This window comes from Elephas maximus, chromosome 24, assembly GCF_024166365.1.
Source record: "Elephas maximus indicus isolate mEleMax1 chromosome 24, mEleMax1 primary haplotype, whole genome shotgun sequence".
Taxonomy (NCBI): domain Eukaryota; kingdom Metazoa; phylum Chordata; class Mammalia; order Proboscidea; family Elephantidae; genus Elephas; species Elephas maximus.
This window is the reverse complement of record NC_064842.1, coordinates 6,402,364-6,414,487: the sequence shown is the minus strand read 5'-3', so window position 1 is coordinate 6,414,487 and position 12,124 is coordinate 6,402,364.

Below are 12,124 nucleotides of genomic sequence, written 5' to 3'. Positions count from 1 at the left end.
TCTTTATTCCCTTTGTGATATGCTTTTTTTGAAAAAGCAAACCCTAAATGTATCTTGAAATTTCTGTCCCTGCATTTTGCTTAATTTCAACAACACACTAGACTTCTATAGAGATTCTAGGATTATTGGGACCAGATGTATTGTTATGCAGCCCGTAACAGATTTTCTTTCGATTAATTTAAGAAGTAATAAAAGCAAAACAAAACAAAATGAAATTCTTATGTGGCTGTTTGTGTGAAGTTTGAACCTAATATTTTCCTTTTTTCTGCAATCCTTTTTTTTTTTTTTTTCCTGTCTTTTCTTCCTCCTTGTTCCTCCTTATGGGCACTGCGGTGGGCATTTGCTTTTTAACGGCTGCTTAGCTTTGTTCTGTCCTCTGACTAGAAGAAATGAGCTCTCCTTAGAGTCGCTAGTCCTACCTCCCACTAAGAAGCCTGGGGTCGTTATCAACCCTCGCCCTGGCCCTGGTACAGTCAGGGGGTTGGCATTGACCTCGGCATGGCCAATTAGCTGTTCTCTCCAAGGACTTTGAATGTTAACAAGGTAGGCAAGGCCCGTATGAGCTCTTGGAGGTCTTTCATCTAGCAGCTGGGCAGCACTGTCCTGACCAACCTCTTACTGCTAAGGAGATGGTTGTTCTGTTTTTTGCTTCCTAAATTTCCAAGCTGCCTTGGTTTCTGCTCATTGACCAGCCCTTTCTTCTACCTTGAGCCTACCTGGTGAGCCCCCAACATCCTTCCAACAAATTCACTTTAGCATGAGTTAGCCGGAATCTAAGAAACACCAACACATATGCATACATATTTCCCATTCTGCTCTCTTTCTACTAAGTGATGACATTCAGAACTCAGTTATTAGGGTTATACATAGCCCCCAGTTTGCCAATACATTGATTCATCTTCTAAAATTTGCCTGATAGGACTCAATGAAAGATTGATGTGAACTGAATACAGGGATATATAAAATACACACTATGACCTGGGGGTTTCTCCAACTTACAATCACTCTGTAGTGATGGCAATTGAATTGAACCTGAAGTTGTTAGAGTAGCTAGACTTGTCATGTCAGAGCATCAGAGTCACTCAATTGTTGTTTTCAGGACTTAGCAAAACCAAGAGATGATCTACAAGGACCTGAGAAAACATACAGGGATTGTTTGCTATGTAATCTGCTATTTGGGGCTTGCTCAGAGGGCTTACTTTAGGTCGATGATTTCCAAACTTGGCTGGAAATCAAAATTACCTAGGACTTTTTGTAGAAACTCAAATTTGGTGTCTCGGCCCTATCCAGAAAATTCTGAGTCACTTGGTCAATGACAGATATATTTAGCTATGCACCAAAAATTCATGCTCCCCTTTCCATGATGTGTGGCTGTTTCCAGTTGCACAGACATTTCCAGCAGCCTTTGTATTTAAGTGCAGACATGTACTAGTTCTCATCAACGGAATGAGAGTAGAAGTGATATTGTCACTTCTTGTCTAAGGCGTTTAAGAGGTGAATTTCTCCACTCTTTCTTTACTTTTCTGTCAGCTGTATGCAAATACTCCAAAACTCAAGGTCATGTCTGAGCTAATGTGGAAGAGTCTGCACATCTGGGTCATGGCAAGAGGAAAGCCACCAGCCAACCTGGAACAGCTGCATTGGATTGTTCTGTATTATGTTACTGAAATGTAGGGGTTTAGTTGCTTTAACAGTTGTAATACAAATCACATTTGAGTAGGATATGGGCCCCAATTTTCAGATAATTCATGTATCTTGTCATTTTTTACATATAAACATGTTATCATCCTACAAATGTAGGTTGTAACATTTATGTAGTGTAAATCTGAGACAATTTCAGGTTGATCCATCTCCAAATTCATTGTTTATAAACTTTACTAATTTCAAGTTTAGTGATGTTATTTAAGGTAACAAGTGGCATTGATCACTAAATGAACTAATCAATTAATTTAATTCAGAAAGCAAATTAAGATTGCCTGGTGAGTAGAATACAACTCTTTCCACTAGAAGATTAAGCTTTAATGATCTACCAATTATTATTTTTCTTGTGGGTTACATTAAGACATTGCCAGCCCATTATTTTTTCTCAGAGATAGGTAGTCGTTTGATAGTATGCCTAATGGTCACCTTAAATGTACAGATGTTCTCTCCTGAGCCCGGGAAGTTACATATGACTCTGCCCTGCATAAGCGTGTCTTGTTGATGGGGTAAGAGGGACAAAAATCCTCTCCTGCTCCACCCACAAGCCATGGGACCAGGCAAGGACAATGTCTATCCAGCGGAAGTAGTATTTTTTTCTAATTTGTGCAAAAGCATCATGTAGGCTAGCAGTGGCCTTTGATAGAGGCACTACTTATTTCTAACCAATAAGCTTCATATGTAACCAGTCTGGTTAAGCCCTGTAAACCAATTCATACTTAGTTGATTAATTAGTTAAGTGTGCTGGTATTAAATTCACATGATACAAAATTCAAAAGATACAAAAGAAAAAATTGTACAAATGAAAAGCAAGTGCCCTTTACTTCCTTATTTCTTTGTCCCTATGCTATGTACTAGGGTGCAGGGGTATAAAGTGGACTTGCCTCAAAGTTACACTGGCACCATTTTTTTAGGTGTTCTTATGCGCAAATTTTAACATAATGTTATAATACATAATACATAATGTTCTGCATTGTGCTTTTTGTCCTGTTAAATCTTGGAGTTCATTTTATAATAATACATACAGAGCTTTTTAAAAATAATGCAATGATTATCCTTGTACATATGTGTGAGTAAAGCTGTAAGACAAATTCCTCAAACTGGAATTGCTACACTATAGGGCATGTTCATTTTTGTATTTGATAGGTATTGTCAAGTTGCACTCTATAAATATTAATTTACAGCCCCCATCAGCAATATATGGAAGTGCCTGCTGACTTTCCCTTTTAACAACCAATGTATTATCAGAATTATAATTTTTGCTATTTTGATAGGTGAATGACACCCTAATAATTGTTTCATTTTATCTTACTCTTATGGTGAATGAAGCTAGGATCTTTCTGTATGTCTAAAAACCAATCATACCTCCTTTTCAGTAAACTATCTTTTTATTTGCATGATAAGCCTTTGCACTTCCCTTCATTTTTGACCTTTCTTCATCATCATATTTTAAATGTGTTTATTTTAAATAAAGCCACTCCTCACTTATCAACATTGCTAGGTTCCAAATACCAGGTTATTACAGGAAAATCGGCATTATGTGAAAATGGAGGACGATCACATCAGATCAAAAAATGGAGAATGACTACATCATTACATAAAGGCCAGGTTACATCATTACATAACTGCCAAATTACATCGTTGCATAACTGCCAAACCACTGAGACTCATGGCCCAGCTGAGCTGACACATAATCTTAACCATCACATCCCGCATTGTGCCTTGGTGTCTGTTACTGCCAGATGTGCGTCATCAATGTGCAAAATAGTCAAATACTGGATTTTTCACTGTTGTCATAAATGCAAAATGTGGGATAACAAGACAGTAAGTGAGAAGTAGGTGTACGTGATTGGATTTTACATTTTGGTTCAATTTGAGAGTCTATCTTTTAACGGGAAATCATATCCCATTTATATCTATTCATATGAAACACACCTTCAGTTTTAGCACTGTCATCTTTGCATGTTATACTTCTTGTTTTTATTTATTATTTATTCAATCTCTCGCTCTATGATTCACATTTTCTTTGTGTTTTAATACAAGTGTTTCTTCTGGTAACTTAGAAAGCTTATATATATATTTTTAAATCTTCTAGCAATGTGATTTACAACTAGCATGTATAAAATGTACTAAATTTTCTGTTTCTTTAGGCACTCCCTACTATCTCCCTGCTATGAACAGTGGCAAAATTAGTATACTTGAGTTTCCTCCCACATACTTTCCTTCTTTCCCCACACCACTTGATTTTAGATAAGCATATTACATGTGTAACCTGTCCACATAGTGGCAAAGTTAGGGGACTGATAATTTCATGTCTATGCTATAAAGTGTTCATATTGGTTGAAAGTTTTTGACTTATTCTTTTTCTGAATTGTAGATTTGGTTAAACTCTAACCTTTGCGAATGCTGGGACAATATTTTTCCAGTTCATCACTGGCACATAATAAAACCAAAAAAACCAAACCCACTGCTATCAAGTCGATTCTGACTCCAAGTGACCCTAAAGGGCAGAGTAGAACTGCCCACAGGGTTTCCAAAGCTGTAATCTTTATGGAAGTAGACTGCCACATATTTCTCCCACAGAGCGGTGAGTGGGTTTGAACCACCTACCTTTCAGTTAGCAGCCAAGCCACCAGGGTTCCTTGACATGTAATAAAAAAAAAAAAAAATTTTTTTTTCTCTTTAAAAAAAAAAAATACTTCTGAATGAATAAGTGTTGATATTTCTTCTTTACCTCGACTACAAGTCCTAGATGGCTCAGGTTCTGTCTTCTATTTCTTGATATTTACCTTCTTTACTTACTCAGTGTCCAGCACGTGGGTATCCGCTCAGAAAGCCCTCCACGAAGCTGCATGGTTATGACATTAAACTATCCAACTGAAAAGTTTTCAGAAGATCAGTTGGTAAGAATCTTTGTCTTCAATTTTAAGAGGCTTTTTTAAAAAAAAAAAATTCTATTTTAAAAATTTATTGTATATTTTGGTCATAAGAATATTAAGCAATGACCCTTTCTGGGCTATTTTCAAAAAGCAAAAAATATAAAACCAACTAATTGATTTATTTGCAAGGAATTTCTTTTCCAAGGAGATCATTTGTTTTCTAATGAAATATCTCTTTAGTTGTTAATAATACATCCATGAATGTTAAAGACCACTTTCGATAGAAAAGCCCTGAAACAGCTGTAATTCAGATGATAAAGCCTCAGAAGAGACACAATCACAAGCTCCATATATGAATAAAAAGTCATTTTTCAGGGATTTGTGCATCAAGCAAATAAGAAAGAGGAATGAGAAAAGGTGTGGGAAAGAGGAGTCTTGGTAAAGGGCACAGAAGCAGGAATGGGCCAAACCAGACGACACCAAACCCGTTGCCGTCGAGTTGATTCCAACTCACGGCGACCCTATAGGACAGAGTAGAAATGCCCGCATAGGGTTTCCAAGGAGCGGCTGGTGAATTCCAGCTGCCAACCTTCTGGTTAGCAGCCCAGTTCTTAACTACTGTGCCTCCAGGGCAATGACAAGACTGTTCTAACTAAAATAGAAAAGAATATTTCCATAATTTTCTCAGTGATGAGGAAGAAACTTTTCAACTTAATACGTAAAGAATTTGCAAGCTCGTGAAGGTCACACTCACCATGTGACTATACAAACTCCAAGTCCATCATTCTGTAGGATTCAAGTTTCTCCCTTCAGACAACACACACACACACACACACACACACACACATACACACACACTTGCTGGGCCCTGTAGACCCCCTGGCTATTTGTCCCTTTGCAGATATTTGTACTCTGTGTCTGCTACCACAAGTTGGCACCTACTTGTCCTTCAATTCTCAGCTCAGTTGTTACTTCCTTCAGGGAAGTTTTTGGCCTCACACTGTGGGTATGACAAAATGTCCCTATTATGTGCTCTCATGGCCTCATATACCTCTTCTTTTCAAAACAATTATGTAATTTATCACATTTGTGTATGACACTTTGATGAATATTTGTAATTCCCACTAGACTGTAAGCTTCGTTAGGGTAGGAATGGTATTTTTTAATTACTATTATTTCTATTTCCATGTCCCTAGCACTTAGTGATACGCTCAGCTGCTGACTGAAAAGTTGGAGGTTTGAGTTTACCCGGAGGTGCCTTAGAAGAAAAGCCTGGCAATCTACTTCTGAAAACTCAGCCATTGAAAACCCTGTGGAGCACAGTTCTACTTTGACACACATGGGGTCACTATGCATTGCAGTTGACTCAATGGCAACCTCTTTTTTTTTTTTTTTAACCACTTAGAGGGAGAAAATTGGCTTCAAGGGCAATGAACTATGAAAATTTGGGATGGGCCCAGTCCTTGAACAGCTTCTGTGTGTCACATGAAAGCTATTAGTCCAAATAATTAAGTTTTTCATGCCCTGACTTCTTTGGTGCTTTCTGACTTGGCACCCAGCATGACTGAGGTTTTCTCTTATTAGAGACCTGTAGCCCTTGGATTTGCCATGTGCCTGAGCTACTACGGCGAGCACTTCTCTCCAGGTTGGGTGTTGCCTTAGACAGCCTATTTCTCATTCTGACCAGATGAACCGTGGTTGCTGCAAATAGACTTGAGCCGTACTGTCTTTCCTCCATGCAGCTGTTTCTAGGTAACAATGCTCCTTCCATTTCCAGACAAGAAATAGCTGTCAGTCTACTTAAGGCTGAACCTGGACACTATTTCCACTGTGAATGTCTTTTCTGGGGCTTGCTTGGCTGAACTGATTATTTATTTCTGGGTCTCTTATGAGCAAGCCAAAACCCTGGTGGCACAGTGGTTAAGTGCTACAGCTGCGAAGCAAAGGGTCAGCAGTTCGAATCTACCAGACGCTCCTTGGAAACTCTATGGGGCAATTCTACTCTGTCCTATAGGGTTGCTATGAGTCAGAATCGACTCAACGACAACAGGTTTGGTTGGTTTGGGGTTTATGAGCAAGCTGCCAAGCAGGCCAAACCGTCCGCTGAGGAATGTGAGAAAACGTTCTCTGGAGCTGAGCGTGAGCTTGCCAGATTCACAGCTAACCTGACATTCAGTGGAGATGCTCCGTGTCCTTAGCACAGTACCCTCGTCCCCCTACTTCAGTTGGTATGATGATTAATTCCTGAACAGGGTGGAGTTCACTGAACCAAAATGTATGCTCACAGTCCACATCCAGCCAGGAGACAGATTTCGCCTTGAAACAATAGAACCCAAGCGGTTGGCCTCCTGGGACCTGAGACCTTCTTGCTCTGATGCCTGGGCTGATGGTTTACCACCACATCATTGGACGTTGTCTATCCTCCCTTCTGAAAAATGTAAGGGGTTTTGGAGTTTACCATTAGGCCCCAGGCAGCTGTGGCCTCCACTGTGGCTGGGTGCGTACATAACCTCTGGTGAGAATAATTTCAATGCACCATTAATCCGTTGCTGGTCACGAGTAGTTGTGCCCTCGGGGGTTTCAGTGGCAGCGCAACCGGCATCGGCTTTCTCATGACTTAGCAAGGGAGCTGAAAGCCTTTTCTCCTTCTCCACGGTACAACCCTGGTTCAATTTGTTATTTTATTTGTATTCAGAACTTTCTTTGGCTTTGCCTGTGTGAGTGCGAGTGCTTGGGCACAGCGTACTGTTTTTGCCTCCTTCAGAAGGTGAACGTATACCAAGAAAAGACTGGGCCTTATATTCTTCTATATTCCTAACACCTACTACCCAAAAAACAAAATTCTTTCTATTGAGTTGATTCCAACTCATAGTGATCCTACAGGACAGAGTAGAGTTGCCCCATAGGGTTTCCAAGGGTGTAAATCTTTACAGAAGCTGACTGCCACATCTCTTCTTTGGATACCTAGTACCAAAAAAAAAAAATAAATAAAACAAACATTACTGTCTAGTTGATTTAGACTCACAGGACAGAGTAGAACTGCCCCACAGGGTTTCCAAGGAGTGGCTGGTAGATTTGAACTGCCAACTTTTGGGTTAGTAACCAAGATCTTAACCACTGCACCATCAGGGCTCCGTACCTAGTACAGCACCTGAGAAACTGTTGGTGATCAGTGAATATGCAGAAGTGAACCAAATTCTGTGAACTCTTCTAAAATGAAGGCTCTATATGTTCCTACTAAGGAGCCCTGGTGGCGCACCAGCTAAGAGCTTGGCTACTAAGGAAAAGATTGGCTATTCCAATCCACAAGCTGCTGTGCTGGAGAAAAGACCTGGCAATCTGCTCACGTAAAGATTACAGCCTAGGAAACCCTATGGAGCAGTTCTATTCTGTCCTATAGGGTTGCTATGAGTTGGAATTGCCTCAGTGACACACAGCATATCCCTTCTGTATTATTTCCATTCCTTTCATAGAAAGTTGGATATTAACTATCATCATTACCATGATACAGTTTTCTTGGATGTTGTGTTGGTCATTATAAAAAGAAAAATTTATAAACGTTTTCCTGCTGTAGAAGTACAACTTGAGATTTGTAATATTGCCCTGGGTCTTTTGCCAGAAGCACAAGAGAATTAAAGCATTAAATCAAAATAAGAACGGTCAGGTCACATTTAGGTTGGTGGTGGGGGGATGTTTAGAGCGGAAACTCAGATTTCATGTAGACACAGGTGGGGATGCAGGGAGAGGGGCAGCAATGGGAGTTTCTTGACAGTACAGGACACAGAGCAGGGAAGTATATTGCACATTTCCAGGAGGCACCATTGACACCATGAGGTATTGAATGGCAACCCCGGCATTGCAATCAGGGGCTGCCCTCTGTCTAGAATCACTGAAAGGTAAAGCCTGCAGGAATCAATAGAGATCATCTCATCCAATCCCTTCATTTTACAAATGAGGAAACTGGGACCCAGGCAGAAATGACTTGCCCGAGATAAGGCAGGTAGTTGGTGGCAGAACTATGCCGAGAACACAGATTTCTGAAGTTCAAAGTTGAGATGATATCTCTAAAGTACATAGAAGAGAACCTGATGTATGGTCAGTGTCATGGGTTTAACGATGGCCCCCAGAACATATATGGACATCCAAATCCCTGAAACCTGTGAATGTTACCTTATTTGGAAAAAGGGTCCTTGAAGATGTAGTGAAGGATATTGAGATGAGATCGTGCTAGATTACCCGGGTAAGCCCTAAATCCAAGGATAAAAACCCAACCAGTGCTGTCAAAATCCAAGGATAAGTGTCTTTAAACAAGACAGAAGAGGAGGAGGCGATGCGACCACGGGAAGTGATACAGCCACAAGGAATGCCGACAAACACCAGAATCTAGAAAAGGTAAAGAGCACCTTCTCCCCTAAAGCCTCCAGAGGAAAGGGGCCTCTGCTCACATCTTGATTTTGGTCTTCTGGCCTCAGAAGCACAAGAGAATAAATTTTAAGCCACCAAGCTCGTGATAATTTGTTATGGCCTTCGCAGGAAACTAATATAATAGGCATTAAAGAAGGTAACCCAAGTCCTCAACCCCCTGCCCACTTCCCACCTTTGCATCAGGGTGTCCACAGATCACTTGTTTTTTTAAGTAAATGGCAGTTAGAGTTCCCAGGAACCCTGCTCAGCACCAAGGCCTCCCTGGGATTCAGAGTAATGTAGTGAAGAGAGAGACCAGTTTGGCTCACTGAATTTTAGGAAATTTTATTGATCTCATCATGCCTACTGGTATCTTGGGAACAGGCAATAAAATATCTCAAGTCCTGTTTCCAGGAGGAAAATTTCATGAAGATTTAAGTAGTTTCTGTCGCTGTTCCTGTTATATAATTTTTCTCAATTCATCCCACCTGCCGATTTTCATAATAATCCACATTCCATAATATGCTACATATGACTTTCCAGGGGGCACAGAAGAAATAAACCTGCAATTGTGACCATTGCTTCCAATTCCGAGACGGCTATGATTTGAGATCCCATCAAGTAACCTTAGCTGCACTTTATGAGCACCAGACGTCATGTGAAAAATGTATCTGTTCAAAAAACACTAAAAAAAAAGTCCCCAGGTAGGTCTAAGCACTTGCAACACCTAGGCACATAGATGTATATGGTCTTCCCAGTGCCCAGCATCGTCAATAGATAAAATATGCATACAAATAGAGAAATATCCCAAGTAAGGGAAAAATAAAGGACAATATTCCCATTATGAAAGTTCTGAGACAGAAGGGAATGCCAGTTATCACCAGATGGCCCTATAGGGAATAAGATGTCAAATCTTAAAGAACCATAAAAGTGTTATCCAAGGAGACCAGAGGTATAGAATAGTCCAAAAAAGGCTGGCTGCAAAACTTGTCTCCTGAAGCTGGGTGTTGTTGTTATTGGGTGTCCTCAAGTCAGCTCTAACTCATAGCTGCCTTATATATGACAGAGCAAAATGTCGCATGGTCTTGCACCATCTTTATAATGGTTCGTATGACCGAGTCATTGTTTGGGCTATTATGTCAGTCCATCTTATTGAGAATTTCTTTCTTTTTTGCTGACTGTCAACCTTACCAAACATAAGTCCTTTTCTGGTGATTGGTCTTTTCTGATGACCTGTTCAAAGTAAGCAGGCTGAAGTCCCACCATCCTTGCTTCTAAGGAATATCTGGTTGTATACCTTCTGACTGATTCGTTCATTCTTCTGCCAGTCCATGTTATGTATATTCAATATGCTTCACCAACAACACAGTGCAAATGCATCAATTTTTTTTTTCAGTCTTCCTTTTTCATTGTCTGGCTTTCACATGCATATGAGTCAATTGAAAAGACCATGACTTGGGTCAGGTGCACCTTAGTCATCAAAGTGATGTCTTTGCTTTTTAAAAATTTAAAGGGGTCTTTTGTGGAAGATTTTCCCAGTATAATACATTATTTGATTCCTTGACTACTGCTTCCATGGGTGTTCATTGTTGGTCTGAGTAGAATGAAGCTGGGTAGATAAAAGTTTAACGCAATTTTGAGAGTGTATTTCTTCCCTAGCTAAAATCAACAGTGACTGTTAGTGGAAGGGTTTCAGAAGGAGAAAACATGGCTGTCAGTATCTGAGGGGTCAGGGACAGTTGTCTGAATAATGACATGATGACATACACCTTAACTCAGGCTCCTGACGACAGCCTGCTCGTTAAGACCCACGGCTACCATTACTATGAAAAAAAGATACTTCAGAAAATGCTGATTGCTTTACATTTTCTGTGTTTTTCCTTGTGTAATGGAATTCTCGGCTACTAACCAAAAAGTCAAAGTCTCAAACCCACCCGGAGACACCCCAGAAGCAAGGCCTAGTGCTCTGCTTCTGAAAGGTCACTACCACGAAAACCCGACAATGCACAGTTCTGCTCTGCACACATGGGGTTGCCACGAGCAGGATCGACTTAACGGCAATGGGTTTGTTTGGGTCTAATCTCAGCGGGCAAGCTGTATGTGAATTTATCTCTAGAGCATCTAGATGGCATGATGGGTAATAAATGAAGAGCAAATGGGAGAATGAATGAATGATTCTAACGTTGCTTCCGTTTTGATTGTACACAGGAGTCTTGTTTCTTGACCTTAAGATGTGCGGAGGTGAGTAGCTTGGCTGGGAGCAGGCAAGAATCTTTAACATATACATATTCATGATCATTCCTTTTTTTTCCCACATCTGAGGGACAATCTTGGATAACAACTCAATTTTGAGGGAATTCTTGAATCTTCTGGTCATTGTTCCAGGCACTTAAATTTCCCCCTAAATAAAAAATAAATAAATAAATAAAAAGCTGCCTAATAAATTGGCACAGTTCATTTTCAGGCTTTCCCAAAAGACTCTTTTATTTCCCGATGGGCTCAGTAAACTAGGGATGTTCATTAAATTAGGATTACTATTTGGCTCTGGCAGAGAAATGTGTTTCCTGGAGCAATGTTGCTTGTACATTTAGAGTGTTGTTTTGCTTTGCTTTAAAAGACATCAGAGTGTTTCTTGGTGTATTACCAAGAAAGCAACATTTATCTTTCTGGCCTCAAGCTGGAATACTCTTTCAATGAATATAGCAATGGGATTACATCATTCAGATATCTCAGTCTGCAAATCTTCTTGGGCCCATAAATCTAGATTTTTACAAATTGTTGTGTTTTAACCAATGTTAACAAAATTCTCTAAGATTTGCCCATTCATTCATTCAGAGATTTATTCAGTTAATAAATTCAGAGATTTATTCAGTTAATACTCAACACAATACCTACTGTTGTTGTTATTGTTAAGTGCGGTAGAGTCGGTTTTGACTCATAGCAACACAAGGTACAACAGAATGAAAAACTGCCACATCCTGTGCCATCCTCACGATTGTTGTTGTGCTTGAGCCCATTGTTGCAGCCACTATGTCGATTCATCTCGTTCAGGGTCTTCCTCTTTCTCGCTGACCCTCTACTTTACCAAGCATGGTGTCCTTCTTCAGGGGCTGATCTGTCCTGATAACATGCCCAAAGTATGT